This window comes from Lissotriton vulgaris, chromosome 8 (genome assembly GCF_964263255.1).
Source record: "Lissotriton vulgaris chromosome 8, aLisVul1.2, whole genome shotgun sequence".
NCBI classification, from domain to species: Eukaryota; Metazoa; Chordata; class Amphibia; order Caudata; family Salamandridae; genus Lissotriton; species Lissotriton vulgaris.
In genome coordinates, this window is record NC_141696.1 from 668,306,344 (window position 1) to 668,329,073 (window position 22,730).

Consider the following 22,730-nt stretch of genomic DNA (forward strand, 5'->3'; position numbering starts at 1 on the left):
TGTGGCCGCAGGTGGACATATTGGTATGTGGGTGCCAGCAATACAGCCAATGACGTTGGAGAAATGTGCCATTTGATAAAACTCTGTCTTCGGTCCTGAGCTGTTCTGCGTGCGTTGCAGGGAGGCTGATGTAATAATGCATTCTCTGCATTATGGCCTCTAGGAATTTCCTAAAAAAACATGACAGGCATCTCTGGGACACCCCACCTACCGCAGCAACCACACTCTGGTAACTCCCAGAGGCAAGCAGGTGTAGGCTACACAGCACGTGCACATGGGGTGGGATGGCGTGCGCCCTTCGGGTTGGGTGCTCCAAAAGTGGGTGGAGGTACCTGATCAGCTCCAGGATGCTTTGGGGTTGTAGCCTGTACCTTTGTATGATCTCTGGCTCAGTCAGATGGAATAGGGTGATTCTCTGCCTGTAGACCTGCTCCTCCCTTCTCCAGACCCTCTCTCCTTCTGCCTGGAGCCGTAGCCGCCTTGCAATCACGTAGAATGCCACCATTCTGGTGAAACAGTTGTGTTTTAGGCCCTTTTTTATAGCCTGCACCTGGTTACCACCTGATTTGAACCCATGGTAAATACACTCTTTAATACCGAATTTCATGTAAATTCGGTATTTTAGAGGTTACCTACATCTCAAAAGTAATTTTTACCATTTCTTATTTACCGAATCGGTAATTTTACCGATTTAGTAATTTTACCGATTCAGTAAATTTTCCAATTCGGTAAATTTTCCGATTTGGTAAATTTTCCGATTCGGTAAATTTTCCGAATCGGTAAATTTTCCGAATCGGTAAATTTTCCGATTTGGTAAATTTACTGATTCTGTAAATTTACCGAATCGTACAATTTTGTGGCCCTTACATCTCAAACACCAAATACCGGTCGGTAACGGCCGAAATTCAGTATTTTCGGCCATTACCGACCGGTATTTGGTTACTTACATCTGGCCCAAAATCCTTACAAAAGAGTACCATTACACAGCTAGCTCCCCCAGTGCTTGATAGAGGGAACGGGGAAACCTGATGGAAAACAGCCTAAACTAAATGTTGACAAAAGGGCGACCAGGCAACAAGACAGTGGTGTTATGCAGCCTGTTGACACATTTGGGACCACCATGGATGCTACTCAGGAGGATGACCCAAAATCCATGCTGAAGGTGGTGCAGGTCAGCCTACAGCAAATAGACTCAAAACTAGATTCAATGGATGCGCGCTTAGATAAAGTTACACAAAAGGTTGATACACATGAAGCCAGGCTGGACACACTTGAAATCAGAGTTTCAGATATGGACAATCATCAAATGGAAACATAAGAGCAACTACTACGAATGGACAAAGTGCTGCAACTGATAAAGGTGAAGAATGAAGATTTAGAGGCGAGGTCCCGCCGCAATAATGTTCGAATTATTGGTATTCCAGAGTCTACCAACATAACCAACATGGGACACTATGTCGAACACATGATGAGAGACCTGTATGGCACTGACCTCTCGGCCATGCTACTAGCTGGGCCCTAAACCACTGCCAGACACGCCAGCGTGTCCAATTCTCGCCTGTCTCCTCAATTATCAGGATCGAGATACAGTATTGCGGCTTGCCCAGGAGAAAGGGACACTCAAATATCAAGGGAATACCATCACAATGTATCCAGAATTCACGCAACATGTACAAGCAGCACAGCAGGAATTCATTCAGGCCAAGAAGCTGCTGCAACAGGCTGACATTAAATACGCATTACTTTATCCTGCTAAACTACGTGTGCATACGGACGGGAAACCTCTTGTGTTCACAGATGCAAGCACTGCTTGCAAGTTCGCCAAGATTGAACTGAAACAGCATTCAATGGCTACACGTGTCTGGGAGGGTTCGCCAAACAGTAGACTGAGCGAAAATGACTGGGTGCGTCATGGTGAAATAGAGCGTAACTACTCTAACTGTATATTTTATGTTTTCACTACCAATGGTGTTTGGTTTTGCCTGATATACACCCTCGCATTTAGATAACGACTGTTGACTAATAACACTGTTCCGTATGCTATTGCCACAACTTAGCTCGGATTTATATTGGTACACCTATTCAGGTATTGAAGCCTAATTTTATTGCTCGCCACCCCGCTATACACAGCAAGGGCTTATGCTGGTGTCTCCACTCCCCCAGGGAGAATTCCCACCAATCCTTGGCCTACCTAGGTTGTTTTTTTTACCATTAGAGTTGGGGTACGTTAAGGGATTTCTGCACAACCTGATTGGGGGTTGGTGTGGGGTGGGATGGGGAAGTTCAATGTTTTTCTTTGTTGCCGCTTGATATATTGCCATTGCATATACAAAATGGAATGGAATGTTCGCTACCCTCGCATAGGCCTCAGGTATTCCAGGTCAGCAGGTATACATGGGACAGGGACCCACAAAGGTACATGGTACACAGAAAACACATATGCTGAGAAGTCTACTTTAAAATGTATCACATGGAATGTGTGCGGTCTAATTGACCATAGAAAATCCAGATGAATACATTCATACCTTAAACAAGATGGGGCAGATATTTGCCTTCTGCAGAAAATGCACCTGAGGGAAACAGCTTGTTCACGACTCAATTCCAATAGTTGGGCGAGATATGGATGTCCAGTTACTCTAATTACTCCCAGGGAGTAGCGATCTTAATACGGAAAGGGGTTCCCTGGCAAACACAAAAATCTGCAATTGATCCAAACGGGCGATACAAAATTTTACATGGACTCATCTGTGGCCAACAAATCCCCATTGTAAACACATATGGGCCTAATATAGATGACCTAGAGTTTTTTAATCAGCTTTGGCATAAGATACAAAATGTGGGAGCGACGGCGCTGCTGTGGGACAGAGACTTTAATCTTGTCCTGTCATTGCAGGTGGATAGAATGGGGGCTTCCCGCAGATATCACCCTAGGGGGGCTGCAACATTACACAACATTATTGAAGATAACTACCTATTGGACACTTGGAGGGTCTTGTATCCAGGGGTTTGTGAGGGAACATGCATTACTAGTCAGCACAACGCATGGTCTAGGCTTGATTTCTGGTTGACATCCAGAGAAGTGCACTCCTGGACAGCTGTATTATCTCACTATTTGCGCAGTTTTTCTGATCACGCGCCTGCCATGAAAACGCTCACTATCCCACAACAATGTAGCCAGCCATTCACATGGTGTCTCCCCCCGAATGCGCTACTGGATTCAGTGTTCAGGGAGGAGATCCGCCGAAAGATCACAGACTATTTTGAATTCAACACTGGCATGGTGGACTCCATGGGCACTCATTGGGATACATTCAAAGTTGTGATACGTGGATCATGTATAGCGTTACAATCGAGAGTACTAAAAGACATTTGCAACTGCCTTACAAAATTAGAAAGCGAACTCCGAGAATTAGAGCAGCAGTATTTTCAGGCCCCCGCCCCCGTTATATATTAGCGCAGATCCGTGAAAAACGAACTGATTTTCAAGAGGTGGCTGAAAGGGAAACTGAATTCCTGCATAAGCATTGTAGGAGAGTAGTGTCTGCTATCCTATGGTCACCCCAATTTTTGCTTTTTGCTTCACTGGTTTTTGACTTAATGAGGCTGTGGGCCTGCTAATCAGACCCCCAGCCTGCTGTTCTCTCTCTAAATTCACATACATGTACTATAGGTACATAACCCAATTGGAAATGGACTCCTTGTCAGCCCCGGTACCATGCACTACAGGTGCTCAGGGCATAGGTGCCACCAAGGCCTACCAGGGGCTGCAGCATAGCTTTTGCCACCCCTGGCTGGTTCTTAAATTGACACAACTGGCTGATCACTCAAGCTGGGGAGGGTTGGTGTAATCACCCCTTGCTTAGATATAGTATACCTATATCTAAACCTATATCTGGACACCTATAAACCTGTGAGCCACTCCTATGGAAGGCCTTATCAATCCTGGAGGCAGAGTGTGTGGTTTAATGTGAGATGGAGCTCGAGCATGAGCTGAGCCTGTCTGCAGCTGTTGGGAACAACTCCCTAAGCTGTTCCGGGATAATGCCATACCATATACAATTAAGTGCATTATAATCCTCGCGGTTATATAGCAACTTTGGTTTGGCTTTATCAAAACATGTCGTGTAAGGTGTCATACGATTTGGCATACTATCCCCTCGACAGTCCTGTCGACGGGGATAGCATTCCACCCCTCTAGAGGGAGAAGACATGTTACTTTACTGAAACGCGGTTGATTTTTAAAAGAGCCTCAGATCCACAAAATGGATGCTTCTGCCACAGACACAAGTCTGACCTCCTCCTGCTGCTGACCGAAACTCAGCCGAGGAGGCCTGGACAAAGGCTTTCCTGTCGCAGGGAGGTGTCACACCACCCCAGACAGGAGATAGTGGATTGTAGCAGGGAGGTTTGCATAATCCGGCCAAACCGGTTCTGGGGCAGACCAGCCCCAGTCCCAGCGCGGCCTGGACAAAGGGAAAGGGGTGTATCCACCCCCTTCCTGGGTCCCACCCATAGGAGGGGACCTAGCAGGTAATCCAGCCCCCTAGATTGGTATAAGAATGGGAGCAGTGCCAACGCACTCAGATTATCCTGATGAAACATTTGAAATGAAACTCTGGACCCTTTGACATCCTACTCGACGTAGAAGACTGAAGAATCTCCCTTGTGGTCAAGGAGTGACCACCCTGTGCAAACAGGCACCGCCAGAACTCGAGCAACAGAGATCAACAAGATCAAGCTTGCCTGCCTTCTACCAGCCCGATCCACAGTCCCTGCAGAGCTGGGACCCGTGGATGCGACCGGAAGCGTGGGGCCCGCCATCTTGAAAAGACCACGAGACGCTGACCGTGCAGCCCACGAGTGACCCTCGAAGCTGTACAATGGGGTTTGAGAAGCCCCAGCCCTGAGCCACTTTTGCACTGAAGCTCATCCCTCTACACTTGACGAGTGCTGCGTGGGGCCCTTCTGCTTCTTTTGGCTCAAGGCGTTGGCCCGGTCACTTGCCCACTGGCTTCTGGCCCCTGTGCCAACGAAACTTGAAATCCGACTTGTGATTCTGGTTGCTCCAGACTTGCACCCGCTCCTCTGAAAAAGGAGCACCCGCTCTGACCCTCCTGGTCCGAGTGAGAAGCAATCTTCCAGTCCTGCGTGGATTGCTCTTGCCAAGTGTTGTTTGCTCAGATCTTGAAGGCAACAGCACCGACGGTGAGAACCTTTGTTGGACAGCTCGTGACTCGCTCCTGGACGTCGCAGATGCCCCAGAGCCCACGTGGCAGCGGAGAGAAGCTCCTCGACAACCACCTGATTGCGCCCGACATTGCCTGGTTCCGTCCTGGTTCCACCCTGGTCACTGCTGAGTGACCCAGACTCTGTCCCCTCTGCTTTCAGGTACTTTACGACTCTGATCCACCCTTGGATCACACCGGACACTTCTCCTTCACATCACCTGCAGCATCTTCAGCTTCAAGCACCAACAACCTGCGTGACGAAACCCGACGCCACTTCGACCCTATGCACCCGCTTCCTGTGGGTGAGGTAACTCAGCAACGCCGGTGTTCCCACACTGGTACACACCTCTAGGGTCTGTGTCTAAAGTTTTGTCCTTCTAGGTTTAGCGGACGTATCCTTAAACTCTAACTTTGTAACTTTTACGCACCATTGACTTTGCATTGGTGCATGTGTGTGCTTTAAGCGTTGCACCCGAATCCCACGGGCTTTTCCCGACTTCAGCATTGCTAGTCCCGACTGCTCCCAGCGATTCCCTAGGCCCTAGGCCTAACCACTGTTCGATTGGTATCTCTTACACCACTTTCTTAATATATGGTTTGAGTGGCCACCCGCCCTCATCCATAATTGTGCAACTTTCATATGTTATACTGTGCTTTTGTTTTAACGCTTGTGCCCCTTTGCTCATAAAGAGTACTGGGGATTATTTTAGTAAAAAACACATATATTTTTATAATATATACTTGTGTGGTGTCCTTTCATTTGACATTACAGGATTGTGATTGGTAAAACAGCTCGCTTAACACGACCTCTTGAGTTTGGCCTTTCAGGCTGCTTAGTCCATGCTACCCCTAGGATAGCTTTTCTATAACGTTGACTTACAACCAGACACCATAAGGGATTGTTTGGACTGATACAAGGTGGTTCCAGAATTGGAAACATCATATATTAGGCTAACTTCTCACAAGCATGCACTGGCGAGGCGCTACAGCGAGGGGGCAGACCTGAGAAAACACTGGCTAATCTCCTGCTCACCCCAAAAAGTGCTACTCATATAATAGAACTTGACATCCCCGGGATGCCACCTGCTAGAACATCTCCAAGGATTCTGAGTACCATGCGCAACTTTTATTCCCAGCTTTACACCACTCAAACAGACCCGGAGGACTCTGTGATCACTGACTATCTAGAGACCCTGGAACTTCTCTGGTTGGGGATAGCCTATCTGGAATGCCTCGATGAACCTTTTACGATCGAAGAGGTGGGACAGGTGATCCAGAGCCTCCCGTCTCATAAAGCCCCAGGCGCTGACATCCTTACAGCCAAGTTTTATGAAGAATTTACTGAGCTCCTGGCACCCCGCCTTCTGGAGGTGTTCCGGGAGGCCCTAAAAATTGGGATATTATCTCAATCTATGAGAGAAGTGGTTATAATTACACTATTAAAGCCAGGGAGAGACCCCACAAACTGTGATTCTTACAAACCGCTCTCCCTAATTAATCTTGATGCAAAATGTTTTGCCAAGTTGTTGGCCAACAGGCTACAACCACTGCTGCCAATTATAATACGACCAGACCTTCTTTTGCCTCTTTCAGCATCTCTCTTGCTTCTTTCTGCACTATTCGTGCCTCTTTCTGCATCTCTTTTCCTTTCATCTGCACCCCTCTTGCCTTTTTCTGCACACCTTTTCCCTTTTTCTGCACTTCTCTTGCCGCTTTCCGAACCTCTGTTCCTTCTTTCTGGACATCTTTTATTTCTTTCTGAAACCCTCTTGCGTCTTTCTCCTGCCCACTTTCCTCTTTCGGCATCTCTGTTGCTTTTTCTACACTTCATTTACCTTTTTCAGGAGCCATCTTGCCTCTTTCTGCACCTCTGTTGCTTCTTTCTACACTACTTTTGTTTCTTTCTGTACCTCTCTTGCTTCTTTCTATATCCTTCTTCTCTCTTTCCTTTCTCCATCCCAATTTACCTTTCTGCATCACTGTTGTTTATTTTTCCATCTTTCTTGCTTTTTTCTGTATCCCCCATGCCTCTTTCTCCACCCACTTCCCCCTTTCTGAATCTCTGTTGCTTCTTATTGCACTTTTCTTGCTTCTTCATGTACCTACTTGCTTCTTTCTGCACCTCTCTTGCCTCTTTGTCTATCTCTCCCTCCCCTTTTTTTTCTCTGTTCCTTCTTTCTGCACTTCTCTTGTCTCTTACTCCTTCCCAATTCCCCCATTATGCATCTCTGTTGCTTCTTTATGCACTTCCTTTGCTTCTTTCTGCACCTCTCTTGCTTCTTTCTGCACCTCTTGTGCATTGTTCTGCACCCTTCTTCCCTCTTTCTGCTCTCATGTTGCCTCTTTCTACGCCTATATTGCTTCTTCCTGACCTTCTTTTGTTTCTTTTTGCAACTCTCTTGCTTCTTTTGGTACCACTCTTGCCTCTTTCCCCACCCCTCTTCCTCCTTTCTGCATCTCTGTTACTTCTTTCTGCACTTCTCTTGCCTCTTTCTGCACCCATCTTGCCTCTATCCGCACCTCTGTTGCTCCTTTCTGTACCATATTTGCCTCTTTCTGCACCTCTGTTGCTTCTTTCTATACCTCTTTTGTTTCTTTCTGCACCTCTCTTGCTTTTTTCTGTACCCCGCTTGCATCTTTCTCCATCCCACTTCCCCGTTTTTGCATCTCTGTTGCTTCTTTATGAACTTCTATTTCTTTTTATTGCACCTCTCTTGCTTCTTTATGCACCCCTCTTGTCTCTTTCTGCACCACTGTTCACTCTTTCTTCATTCATTTTGCCTCTTTCTACACCTATGTTGCTTTTCTCTGCCCTTCTTTTGTTTCATTCTACACCTCTCTTGCTTCTTTCTTTATCTCTCTTGCCTCTTCTTCCACCCCAATTCTCCCTCTCTGCAGCTCTGTTGCTTATTTCTGCACTTCTCTTGCCTCTTTCCCCATCCCTCATGCCCCTCACTGTAACTTTGTTGATTCTTTCTACACTTCTCTTGCTTCTTTCTTTACCCCTCCTGCCTCTTTCTGCACCCCTCTTCCCTCTTTCTGCACCCCTCTTGCCTCTTTCTGCACCTCTGTTCCTTCTTTCTGTACTTCTTTTGTTTCTACCTGCAACTCTCTTGCTTCTATCTGCACCTTCTCTCCTCCTTTTCCACCCCTCATCCCTTTTTATGCATCTCTGTTGCTCCTTTCTGTACTTCTCTTGCTTCTATCTGCACCCATCTTGCCTGATTGTGCACATCTGTTGATTATTTCTGCACCTCTTTTATTTCTTTCTGCACCTCTCTTGCTTCTTTCTGTATCGGTCTTGCCTCTTTCTCCGCCCCACTTCCCCCTTACTGCATCTCTATTGCTTCTTTATTCACTTCTCTTGCTATTTTCATCACCTCTCTTACTTTTTTCTGCACGCCTCTTGCTTCTTTTTCTATATCTCTTCTCCCTTTTTTCATTTCTGTTGCTTCTATCTGCACTTCTCTTGCCTCTATCTCTACCCCTCATCTGTCTTTCTGCACTTCTGTTGCTTCTTTCTGTATCTTCTTTCTCCATCCACTTCTCCCTTTCTGCATCTCTGTTGCTTCTTTATGTACTTCTCTTGCTTCTTTCTGTACCTCTCTTGCTTCCTTCTGCACCCCTCTTGCTTCCTTCCGCACCCACCTTGCCTCTTGCTCCACCAATCTTAACCTTTTTTTTTTATCTCAGTTGCTTCTTTTTGTACTTCTTTTGCCTCTTTCTCCACCCCTCATACATCTTTCTGCACCTCTATTGGTTCCTTTGGCACTTCTCGTGCTTCTTTCTGTACCTCTCTTGCTTCTTTCTCTACCCCTTGTGCCTCATTCTATACCCTTCTTCCTTCTTTGTGCATCCCTCCTGCCTCTTTTTGCACTTCTCTTGCCTTTTCTGCACCTGTCGTGCCTCATTCTACACCCTTCTGCCTTTTTTCTGCACCCCTCTTGCACCCTGCTTCTCTTGCCTCTATCTGCATCTCTGTTGCTTCTTTCTGCACCTATGTTTCTTTCTGCACCTCTCATGCTGCCTTCTGTACCCATCTTGCCTCTTTCTCCACCCCACTTCCCCCTTTCTGCATCTCTGTTCCTTCTTTATGCACATCTTTCTTCTTTCTGTACCCCTTGTGTCTCTTTCTGCACCCCTCTTCCCTCTTTCTGCACTCATCTTACCTCTTTCTACGCTTGTTGCTTCTTTATGCAATTCTTTTGTTTCTTTATGAACCTCTCCTGGTTCTTTCTTTATCCCCCTTTGCCACTTTTTCTACCCCTCTTCCCCCTTTTGTATCTCTGTTGCTTCTTTATGCACTTCTATTTCTTTTTATTGCACCTCTGTTGCTTCTTTATGCACCCCTCTTGTCTCTTTTTGCACCACTGTTCACTCTTTCTGCGTTCATTTTGCCTCTTTCTACACCTATGTTGCTTCTCTCTGCCCTTCTTTTGTTTCATTCTACACCTCTCTTGCTTCTTTTGTTACCTCTCTTGCCTCTTCTTCCATCCCAATTCCCCCTTTCTGCAGGTCTGCTGCTTCTTTATGCACTTCTCTTACTTCTTTTTGCACCCGTCTTGCTTCTTTCTGCACTTCTCTTGCCTCTTTCTCCATCCCTCATGCCCCTCACTATAACTTTGTTGATTCTTTCTACACTTCTCTTGCTTCTTTCTTTACCCCTCCTGCCTCTTTCTGCACCCCTCTTGCCTCTTTCTGCACCTCTGTTCCTTCTTTCTGTACTTCTGTTGTTTCTACCTGCAACTCTCTTGCTTCTATCTGCACCTTCTCTCCTCCTTTTCCACCCCTCTTCCCTTTTTATGCATCTCTGTTGCTCCTTTCTGTGCTTCTCCTGCTTCTTTCTGCACCCATCTTGCCTTATTCTGCACAGCTGTTGATTATTTCTGTACCTCTTTTATTTCTTTCTGCACCTCTCTTGCTTCTTTCTGTATTGGTCTTGCCTCTTTCTCCGCCCCACTTCCCCCTTACTGCATCTTTATTGCTTCTTTATGCACTTCTCTTGCTATTTTCATCACCTCTCTTACTTTTTTCTGCACCCCTCTTGCCTCTTTTTCTATATCTCTTCTCCCTTTTTTCATTTCTGTTGCTTCTTTCTGCACTTCTCTTGCCTCTATCTCTACCCCTCATCTGCCTTTCTGCGCGTCTGTTGCTTCTTTCTGTATCCTCTTTCTCCACCCACTTCTCGATTTCTGCTTCTCTGTTGCTTCTTTATGTACTTCTCTTGCTTTTTTCTGTACCGCTCTTGCTTCCTTCCGCACCCTTCTTGCCTCTTGCTCCACCAATCTTAACCCTATTTTTCTCAGTTGCTTCTTTCTGTACTTCTTTTGCCTCTTTCTCCACCCCTCATACATCTTTCTGCACCTCTGTTGGTTCCTTTGGCACTTCTCGTGCTTCTTTCTGTACCTCTCTTGCTTCTTTCTGTACCCCTTGTGCCTCATTCCATACCCTTCTTCCTTCTTTGTGCATCCCTCCTGCCTCTTTTGGCACTTCTCTTGCCTTTTCTGTACCTGTCGTGCCTCGTTCTACACCCTTCTGCCTTCTTTCTGCACCCCTCTTACACCCTACTTCTCTTGCCTCTTTCTGCATCTCTGTTGCTTCTTTCTGCACCTATGTTTCTTTCTGCACCTCTCATGCTGCCTTCTGTACCCATTTTTCCTCTTTCTCCACCCCACTTCCCCCTTTCTGCATCTCTGTTGCTTCTTTATGCGCATCTCTTGCTTTTTTCTACACCTCTCTTACTTCTTTCTGTACCCCTTGTGCCTCTTTCTGCACCCCTCTTCCCTCTTTCTGCACTCATCTTGCCTCTTTCTACGCCTGTTGCTTCTTTCTGCAATTCTTTTGTTTCTTTCTGAAACTCTCCTGCTTCTTTCTTTAGCCCCCTTGCCTCTTTCTCTACCCCTCTTCCCCCTTTTTTATCTCTGTTGCTTCTATCTGCACTTGTGAGAAGTTGGCCTGATATATGATGTTTCCAATTCTGGAACCACCTTGTATCAGTCCAAACAACCCTTATGGTGTCTGGTTGTACGTCAACCTTATAGACAAGCTATCCTAATGGTAGCATGGACTAAGCAGCCTTACAGGTTTAACTCAAGAGGTCGTGTTAAGCGAGCTGTTTTACCAATCACAATCCTGTAATACCAAATGAAAGGACACCACACAAGTTATGCAGAGGCACAAGCGTTTAAACAAAAGCACAGTTAAACATATGAAAGTTTCACAATTATGGATGAGGCCCAGGGGCCACGCAAACCATATATTAAAAAAGTGGTATAAGAGATACCAATCGAACAGTGGTTAGGCCTAGGGCCTAGGGAATCGCTGGGAGCAGTCGGGACTAGCAATGCTGTAGTCGGGAAAAGCCAGCGGGATTCGGGAGCAGCGCTTAAAGCACACACATGCACCAATGCAATGTCAATGGTGCGTAAAAGTTATAAAGTTACAGTTAAAGGAGACTTCCGCTTAACCTAGCAGGATGAAACTTTAGACACATACACTAGAGGTGTGTACCAGTGTAGGAACACCGGCGTTGCTGAGTTACCTCACCCACAGGAAGCGGGTGCACAGGTGCGAAGTAGTGTCGGGTTTTGCCACGCTGGTTGATGGTGCTTGGAGCTGAAGATGCTGCAGGCGTCGGGACGAGAAGTGTCCGGTGTGATCCAAGGGTGGATAAAGATGATTTGAAAGCAGAGGGGACAGAGTCTGGGTCACTCAGCAGTGACCAGGGTGGAACCAGGAAGGAACCAGGCAATGTCGGGCGCTTTCAGGTTGCTGTCGTGAAGCTTCTCTCCGCTGCCACGTGGACTCTGGGGCACCGAGGATGTCCAGGAGTGGATCACGAGCTGTCCCACCAAGGGTCTCGCTGTCGGCGGTGTCGGCTTCCGGATTGGAGCAAACAACCCTTGGCAAGCGCAACCCACGCAGGACTCGAAGATGGCTTAATACTCGGACCAGGAGGGTCAGAGCGGTTGCTCCTTTTTCAAGGGAGTGAGTGCAAGTCTGGAGCAACCAGATTCACAAGTTAGGTTTCAAAGTTCGTCGGCACAGGGGCCACAAGCCAACGGACAAGTGACCGGGCCAACACGTTGAGCCAAAAGATGCAGAAGGGCCCCACGCAGCACTCGGTGAGTGTGGAGGGGTGAGCTTCAGTGCAAGAAAGGCTCAGGGCTGGGGCTTTTCAAACCCCAATGTACAGCTTCGAGGGTCACTTGTGGGCTGCACAGTCAGCGTCTCGTGGTCTTTCCAAGATGGCAGGCCCCACGCTTCCGGTCACCTCCACGGGTCTCAGGTCTGCAGGGACTGTGGATTGGGCTGCTAGAAGGCAGGCACGCTTGGTCTTGTTACACTCTGTTACTCGAGTTCTGGCGGGCACTGCAACAAAGCAAACGTCGAGGTACTGGATGGTGCCTGTTTGCACAGGGTGGTCACTCCTTGACCACAAGGGAGATTCTTCAGTCTTCTACGTCGAGTAGGATGTCGAAGGGTCCAGAGTTTCATTTCATAAGTTTCAGTCAGGATAATCTGAGTGCATTGGCACTGCTCCCATTCTTATACCAATCTAGGGGGCTGGATTACCTGCTAGGTCCCTCCTATGGGTGGGACCCAGGAAGGGGGTGGTTACACCCCTTTCCCTTTGTCCAGGGTCGCGCTGGGACTGGGGCGGGTGTGCCCCAGAACCGGTTTGACTGGATTATGCAAGGGGAAGCCTTGTGCTCCCCAGGCACTGTCTGGTTTCTTTCAAACCTCCCTGCTACAATCCACTATATCCTGTCTGGGGTGGTGTGACACCTCCCCGCGACAGGAAAGCCTTTGTCCAGGCCTCCTCGGCTGAGTTTCGGTCAGCAGCAGGAGGTAAGACTCGTGTCTGTGGCAGAAGCGTCCATTTTGTGATGCTGAGGCTCTTTTAAAAATCAACCACGTTTCAGTAAAGTAACATGTCTTCTCCCTCTAGAGGGGTGGAATGCTATCCCCGTCGACAGGACTGTCGAGGGGATAGTATTACAAATCGTATGACACCTTACACGACATGTTTTGATAAAGCCAAACCAAAGTTAACATATAACCGCAATGGATTATAATGCACTTAATAGTATATGGTATGGCATTATCCCAGAACAGCTTAGGGAGTTGTTCCCGACAGCTGCAGACAGGCTCAGCTCATGCTCGAGCACCATCTCACGTTAAACCATGCACTCTGCCTCCAGGATCGATAAGGCCTGCCATAGGAGTGACTTATAGGTTTATATGTGTCCAGATATAGGTTTAGATATAGGTATACTATATCTAAGCAAGGGGTGATTACACCAACTTGCCCCAGCTGAGTGATCAGCCAGTTGTGTCAATTTAAGGACCAGCCAGGGGTAGCAAAAGCTATGCTGCAGACCCTGGTAGGCCTTGGTGGCACCTATGCCCTGTGCACCTGTAGTGTATGGTACAGGGGTTGACAAGGAGTCCAGTTCCAAATGGGTTATGTACCTATAGTACATGTATGTGAATTTAGAGAGAGAACAGCAGGCTGTGGGTCTGATTAGCAGGCCCACAGCCACATTAAGTTGAAAACAAGTGAAGCAAAAAGCAAAAATTGGGGTGACCATAGGATAGCAGACCCTACTCTCCTACAGCACTTCTCTTATCTCTTTCTCCACCCCTCATCTATCTTTCTGTACCTCTGTTGCTGCAGACTCATTTGTGCCCAATTGTGCCGGCGCCACTGCCATTTGCATCGCGCTATTTCTGATTGTGCCCCAATCCTGTTTCGATATTGGCTTGCTGCCATTTTGTTGTTGTTGTTGTGCCTCCCTGCCCTGATCTCCACCCCGCTCCCGCCTCCCAGCTGTTCCTCCCTCGCCCCTCCCCTTCCACTATCCACATATGACAGATGCCTACGCGCGCAGCGTTCACGCACAGCGGTCGCGCCCTATGCGCGCCGATGGGGCGCCAAAGGTAAGCCCGTCTACGCCCGTCCCAGCCTGGACCGTGCCCAGCGCCAGACCCCCTGGTCCACGCAAATCCCATTCCACCTGCATAATATACGACGCCGCTACGCTCTCTGCACTTAACCCCGGCCCAATCCCAAACTGCTACCAAGTCGCTCCAGGACACACCCATGGACCCTTCACCTGCCCCTCCTGCAAGTTCGACTGCATCAGGACCCACACCAAATCCATAAACTCCGAACAGAGCTCGGACTCTAACCACCTAAAGTGCTTATTGCTCAACACCCGCTCAGTCCACAGACACTCCATCGAACTCTGGAACCTACTCGACACTACATCGCAAGACGTCGCCTTCCTTACAGAAACATGGATGAACGCCTCATCAGGCCCAACATCGCCTTAGCCATCCCGGACACCTACAAGATCATCCGAAAGGACCGCATCAACCAAACAGGAGGAGGCATCGCCATCGTCCATAAGAACACCATCCGCATCATGACCAGCTCCGACGATAACCTCGCTACCGCCAAACACCTTCACTTCCAGATTCACACCGACCCCAAAACCACACTCAGAGGCACCCTTATCTACAGACCCCCAGGATCCCCCTCACAATTCAGTGAAGACATCACTGACTTCATCAGCCCACATGCCCTCCCATCCGAGAACTACATTCTACTGGGAGACCTCAACTTCCACCTAGACAAGAAAAACGACAACAACACCACCACCCTTCAGGACAACCTGGCCAATCTCGGACTCAAACAACTCGTTGACACCCCCACCCACTCTGCCGGACACACGCTTGACCCTATCTTCACCTCCAGCAAGCACATCTCCTTTGATCACACCACAGCTCTCCATTGGACAGACCACAGCTGAGTTCACTTCCACTACAAAAAATCCACGACCCATAACCCCCCACAACCTATTCCCCGAAGAAACTGGAACAAAATCACCACCGACCAGCTCTTCTCGTCGCTTCAACAAAACCCCCCTGCCAATTCACCGGACCCAAACCAAGCAGCCACCAACCTCACACAATGGATCACCCACAGCGCAGACGAACTAGCACCCTTGAAAAACCATCCAATCAAGCAAGGTAACAAAAAAGCCCCCTGGTTCAACGATGACCTTAAGAAATCCAAGAAGTTCTGTCGGACTCTCGAGAAAACCTGGAGAAAAAACCCTACCACTGACAACCTGGCCTCCTTCAAGAACGCCACCCGCAAACACCACCAACTCATCCGATCCACCAAGAAATCAGCATTTAAGGATCGACTTGACAACAATGCCCAAAACAGCAAGGAACTATTCAACATCGTCAAAGAATTCACTAACCCCTCCACAGGCACTAACAACATCACCCCCTCCCAAGACCTCTGCGACTCTCTATCAACATTCTTCCACAACAAAATCGCCGAAATACATAACAGCTTTCAAAACCAGTCCGAAGACCAGCCCACTCTACCCACCTCCGAGCCAAAACCCCCCTCTAACAACCTTCACGCCTGGAACCCAATCACCACTGAAGACACCATCCGCCTGATGAATTCCATCCACTCAGGATCGCCAACCGACCCTTGCCCCCACCACATCTTCAACAAAGCAGACTTCATCATCGCACCCCATCTCCGAGACGTCATCAACTGCTCCCTCAACTCCGCCACCTTCCCGGAAAACTGGAAACATGCCGAACTCAGCGCCGTTCTGAAGAAACCCACGGCTGACCCAACCGAACTTAAGAACTACCGCCCCATCTCGCTCCTCCCATTCCCCGCCAAAGTCATCGAGAAAGCCGTCAACAGTCAGCTCGCCGCCTTCCTCGAATCCAACAAATCCCTCGACCCTTTACAGTCCAGCTTCTGAGCCAAACACAGCACCGAGACCGCCCTCATCGCAGCAACAGATGACATCCGAACACTACTGGACAACGGAGAAACAGTTGCTCTCATCTTACTTGACCTCTCCGCAGCCTTCGATACAGTCTGTCATAGCACCCTCATACAACGCCTCAGCAACATCGGAGTACAAGGAAAGGCATTGGACTGGATCATATCGTTCCTCACCGGAAGAACCCAGAGAGTCCGCCTTCCCCCTTTCAAATCAGAGGCCACCGAAGTCATCTGCGGCGTACCACAAGGATCATCACTCAGCCCCACCCTCTCCAACGTATACATGAGTCCCCTCGCATCCATCGCGCGCCAACACAACCTCAACATCATCTCCTACGCAGACGACACCCAGCTGATCCTCTCCCTCACCAAAGACCAAAACACCGCCAAAACCAACTTACACGAAGGAATGAAAAAAGTAGCTGAGTGGATGAAGAACAGCCGTTTAAAACTAAACTCGGACAAAACAGAAGTCTAATAGGGGGAGGCCCTCGGGGGGACTGATTATATGGGTCAAAATTACACTGAAAATTAAGGTCGAATTAATAGATACAGGAACCCCTGACATTTTGGCACTAAAACTTGTAAATCTGAATGGGGTTGAATGCTACATTATCAATGTCTATAATAGACCCCTTGGTCATTTCAAAGTCTCTCCTACTCTCGAAACCTTGGATAGCTTTTTGAAAAGGGTGGTTGGTGATGCCCCATTGATTCTGGGTGGCGACCTAAACTGCAATTTTGAACCCATCTTAGGGCTTGCTGATGTCTTTGAGGATGAAGATCAAGCATATAACATTTCTCAGCTTGAGACTTCAAACTGTGTTAAATGTTCGGCTCTGGTTGTCCAACTAATGAGGTTAACTGCAGATCATGGTCTCAGAGCATGCAACGGCCGTCTCCCCTCAGACTTAACAAAACAGCCAACTTTCGCAAAGTCCGAAAGCAATCTAGATTTCATACTTGTTTCATTGAGCATTTGGCATTTTATGGTTGATTTCAAGGTGGCAAACAGGGATGAGAGTGACCACTATCCCCTTGAACTTTATATTGATGCACTCATGTTCGGCGACCCCTCTGCTTCAACTACCACTGAGGCTCCTAACTCTAATTTATGTGATCAAGTACATGTTAATAATAACAGACGTGCATTAAAATGGCCGCACATTCTAGCTCAAGGTAAGGCCTTAGCAATGGTATACTCACTCTTTGACACAATGTTCGGGCCTATAGTTGGTCAACCTTTCTCACCTGACCATTATGATCATTTTATTGCACTACATAAGATATTCTTTGACGAGTTAAAAACCTGCTTGTCCAAAATGCCAAAGAAAAAACAGCAAAACGTAAGAGTCGGATGTCATGGCAAACTATGGTATGACCATTCATGTAGGTTGGCTAAGAGGGAGCTCCTGTTTGCTATCAAAAACAAATCAAAGGATGATGTCAGACTCGCAAGGGAAGCATATAAACACACCCAAAGGACTTCGAAAAAGCTATGGGAAGAGTCGATCTGGGCGGATATGTTGGTTGCTGCCAAATCTAAGGACAATATTGTTTTTTGGAGGCTGGTTGGAAATGAGGGCCACGCAAGTAGAGCTGTGAAGGATACTTTTTTAGACGAACTGACTTGGGTGACACACTTCACATCTCTTTATAAGCAATACGACAGAAGGTTCTGATGAGACTCCATGGTTGCCACCACCGATTGAATGTCTTGATTTCACATTAGATGAAACGAAAAGGGCAATCAGTGAACTAAAAAGCAGCAAAGCTCCTGGCCCCGACAAAATACCGGGTGACCTGTACAAACATGAAACTGAAGTTTGGGCTCCATATATAAACCGTCTGTTCAACGCTCTATCTAACAACTGTCAATTCCCCGATAGCTGGCGCGCAGCAGAAGTTGTTTTAATTTTTAAAAAGGGAAATAGATCTGTGCCATCGAACTATAGACCAATTAGTCTAATGGACACCCTGCAAAAACTCTATGCCAAGCATTTATTATTTCGGATAAATGACTGGCTGGAGGAAAAAACAATACTTACAAAGTTCCAAGCCGGGTTTAGGGGCAAGACCAGCACCATAGACCAGGTCTTCAGATTCTGTTGTATATATTGGAAATATGTGCACATTAGGAAAGGTCATTTGTACGTAGCTTTCGTAGATCTGAGAGCGGCATTTGACCTTGTCCCCCGCAACTTACTATGGAGATCCCTAAGTGAAGCTGGTCTGCCAGGATGTCTCCTGGTTCAAATAGTTGAGTTGCATGCTAGGAATCATGCCAACATTAGGTGGGGACCAAATGGTGAACTAACGCGTAATATCCCAATTGAGCGTGGTGTCCGCCAAGGATGCGTTTTGGCCCCCACCCTATTCTCACTATTTGTTAACGATATCCCTGATCATTTGAATGGCTGTGCTAATGACTCACCTCAACTAAATGGAGAAAGGGTGCCTGCGTTGCTTTTCGCGGATAACACCATCTTAATATCCCAAACTAAGAAAGGCCTCCAGGCACTCCTGAACTCCTTTAGTATTTATTGTGTGAAGAAAGGATTACAGATAAATGTTGACAAAACCAAGTGTATGGCATTGAATCCTTGTAAACCGGATAGAGGGACTCTGAATCTGAATGGTCAAATTTTAGAAACTGTTGATAACTTTTCCTACTTGGGGGTTGTACTTGACTCAAACCTGACATGGAAGGCCCAAATTGAGAAAAGTAAGGTGTCCTATGCCCATAATGTCAAGCCAGTTATCAGCAAACTTAATGCTAGTACAAGTAAGAGTGTGACTCCTGTGCTTGAACTTTTTTTTTTTTTAACATTTTATTTTTGTTGTTGCTATCACATGGTATGCATTGACAATCAAACATTCTGTAGAGCAGCGTCAACATTCAGCTGCCTACGATTAAAAGAGCAACTTTTTATTTTTCCCCCCCCCCAACATAAAACTTGCTACTTCACGGGTTGCATTAAGTGATCCTGAACTGTAGGCTATTGCAGCATTGGTGTGTGTATATTCGTTCGGCAGCCCTAAAGCCAGTCTCTGATACCACCATTCACTCTTCTAGGCCTGTCCCCCAGGTCTCGGGGTCATGCTGTGTATCTGGGTCCTCCTCCTCCCCCTTCATTACTCCAGATCCTCCTCGTCCCCTGAGCTATCCCCATCCTCGTCTTCAGGCAAAGGTTCACAAATGTCCCCCCTGTATGTGTTCCATGGTGTCCAGATTCTGTTCCATTTACGTGGATTATGTCTCTGCTGATATACTGCCCTCTCTGTCACCATGAGCACGTCCATATTCCTGCACCACTGCGCTAGTGTCGGTGCCTCTAGTGCCCCCAATTTTTCGCGATATCTCGCTTCGCCATCATTACGCCAATGACCACCCATCCCTTTGCATTCATTGTTAAATCTGTTGGGCCCCACACATTCAGGAGACAAATTCTGGGGTCAGGCGTGAACGGGTTCTGGAGGGCTTGACCGATCGTGCGTGTGACACGCCTCCAGTAGTCCTGTATGATTGGGCAAGTCCACATAGTGTGGAATAGTGTACCCTCCTCTCCACATTCCCTCAGGCAATACGGGTGTTGTGCTCTGTGTATTTTGTATAGTGTGGTGCGGGTGTAGTAGACCCTATGCAATACTTTGAGTTGGACCAGCCTGAAGCAGGTGGAGATGCCCGCCTCCCTGGGCGACGCCAGGGCTGCGTTCCATTCCGCCTCATCCAGGTCTCCTACCTCATCCTCCCAGTATTCCTTCAGCCTTTCAAGGGGATCTGGTAGGTTGTTCATCAGTTTGCGGTAGGTGAGGGAGGTTGCACTGGACTCCATGTAGTCCGTAAGCAATCGGTCCTCTAACGGGGCTGATTCCGGAAGCGTCACCCCTGGCTCTAATACCGACAAGAGCGCGTGTCTAATCTGTATGTACCTATATGTTTCGGTCACTTCTAGGTTATATTGCTCCCTCAGGGTTGCAAAGGAGAGCACTCCATCCCTAGTCCATAGGTCGCCCACCGTAGAGATCCCAATGGTATTCCATTGATCAAACCCTTTTGAACTGCGCAGGTTGCCGAGGGCTTTGGCGTCCCACAGTGGCGTGAGGTTAGTGATCACTCCCTCCCATGCCAGCCGTCTTTGCGCCTTGTGCCAGATGGCTACTGTGTGTTTGGTAGGTCCCACTAACTTTCTCACGAGTCCTTTGTTGTAGAGTGGTGCCAGAAGGGTTGATGTGCCCAGCTGGTGCCTATCCGCCTCATATGCCGGATCGTCATGTGCCGCGTGGACCCATTGGTTGATCACCTTGTGGTGAGCGGCCCAGTAGTACAATTCGAGGTTAGGGAGGGCTATTCCCCCACTGTACCAGTCCCTGGTTAATTTCAATTGCGCCACCCTCGCCGGTTTGTCACCCCACAGGAGGCCGGATAATTGTGCCGCCACATGGCGGAAGAGCGATGCGGGGACCATCGCCGGCGTGTTTTCTAGGATATAAAGGAAGCGTGGCAGCGCCATCATCTTGAAGAGCGCTGCTCTACCTAATAGTGTTAAGGGGAGATTTTTCCAGTGACGCACATCCGCCTTTAGTCTGTCCAGCTGGGGCTTAAGATTCAGGTCAATAAAGGTTGAGTGGTCCTTCGTGATCCATATCCCTAGGTATTTAAAGGAGAGGTGTTCTACGAGCAATTGGCAATCTTCAGGCAACGCTGGCAGGTCGCCCTGCACCATGAAGATTATGGACTTGGACCAGTTAAGTTTATACCCTGAGGCTGTACCGTGGGTTTCGCACAGTGCCAGTAGGACCGGGATGCCGTTCGTGAGGTCCATGAGGTAGACGAGCATGTCGTCGGCGTATAGTGAGACTCTATCTTCCCAGCCGCCTCCCCAGTTTACGCCTTTCAGCAGGTGGGTGGTTCTAATAACTGTGGCCAGGGGTTCTAGTACGAGGGCGAACAGTAGTGGCGAGAGTGGGCACCCCTGTCTCGTGCCCCGCGCCAGCGAAAACTCCCGTGATATGTGTCCATTTGCTGTTACCCTCGCCACGGGCTCGGTATACTGTAGTCTGACCCATGATATGAACACCGGGCCAATACCCATGTGTTCCAGGACCGCAAAGAGATAGCGCCACTCCACCATGTCAAACGCCATTTTGGCATCTAGTGACAGTACCGCCGCTGGTTCCTCCAACCGCGGGGCTCTGGCCAGCACCCCGTGCAGCCGTCTCAGGTTCAGCGCCGTACTCCGGTGCGGCATGAAGCCCGACTGGTCCGGGTGTATCAAATGCGTCAGGTGAGGCAGGAGCCTGGTGGCCAATAGTTTCGCCAGGATTTTATTCTCAGCGTAAAGGAGGGAGATCGGGCGGTACGATCCGCATTCCTCAGGGGGTTTGCCGGGCTTGGGTATCGCAACTATTGTGGCCATGCGTTGGTCAGGGGGCAGTCGTCCCTTTTCCCGACACTCCTGGAACATATCAAGCAATGGCGTGGATAACGTTTCGGACATACTTTTATACCACTCTATCGGCACACCATTGGGGCCTAGTGCTTTCCCCGGGTGTAGTGCTGTTATGGCCATCTGTATTTCTTCCACTGTCAGGTCGGAGTCAAGCTCGTCTCGTAGGTCGGGGGTGAGAGTGCGGATCGGTACTCCTATGAGCGAGCTCTCTGCCATCTCCCGCGTGACCTCATACTCAGGGGTGTACACGTAGTGGAAGTGGTCTGTCAGGAGTTCCACTATTCTTGCCGGGCTAGAATGCAACTCGCCATTAGGGTCTTTCAGCTGGAGTATGGCCCTCTGACCTCCCCGCGCTTTCTCCAACCATGCCAGGAGCTTCCCTGCTTTGTCGCCCATGTCATATACCCTACTCATAGTTGCTGACATATGTTCCCTTACTCTGTGGCGCAGAAAGTCGGTATGGCGCTGCTGGGCCAATCGGAGCGCGTGTTGTCTGTCCCCAGTTGGGTTCCCTTCGTGGTCCTGTGTTGCCTTGTCAAGTTGTCCCTCCAGACCTATCAGTTCCTGACGCCGTGTGCGCTTGTGCTGCGCTATCACCGAAATCGCCTGCCCGCGGAGTACCGTCTTATAGGCCTCCCAGAGGATCGTAGGCGATTCCACTGAACCTACATTTTCGGTGAGGTATGATCGTGTACTTCTCTTCAAGGCCTTGGCTATGCCAGGCTCACCGAGGTACCCCGGGTAGATAGGGAAGATACGTCTACGGGTCCTTTCCGGACTGGAGAGAGTCAGTGGTAGCGGGGAGTGATCGGAGACCCCTCGCGGTCTAATCTGAGAGTCAGTGAAAGTGAGGAGACTCCCCTCCAATGTCATTAGATAATCAATCCGCGACAGGCTGTCGTGAACTGCCGAGTAATATGTGTATTGCCGGTCTACTGGGTGGAGTCGCCTCCATATGTCCACTAAGCCCTGTGCCTCCATGAAGTCCTGCAATTTGGAGTGCGCCTGTGTTTGTGTACGCGTTGGGTGTCTATCTAGGGAGTCTTGCGCCACTGCATTAAAATCCCCGCCCAGTACAAGGGCCCCCTCTGGAAGGTCTAATAGGAATCTACATAGTTCCGTGAAGGCTATAGTGTGTAATGCCGGCGGGATGTATACTGATACTACGTTAAGTGGTTGTCCCTCCCATTGTCCATGCACCGCTGCGAATCGGCCCTG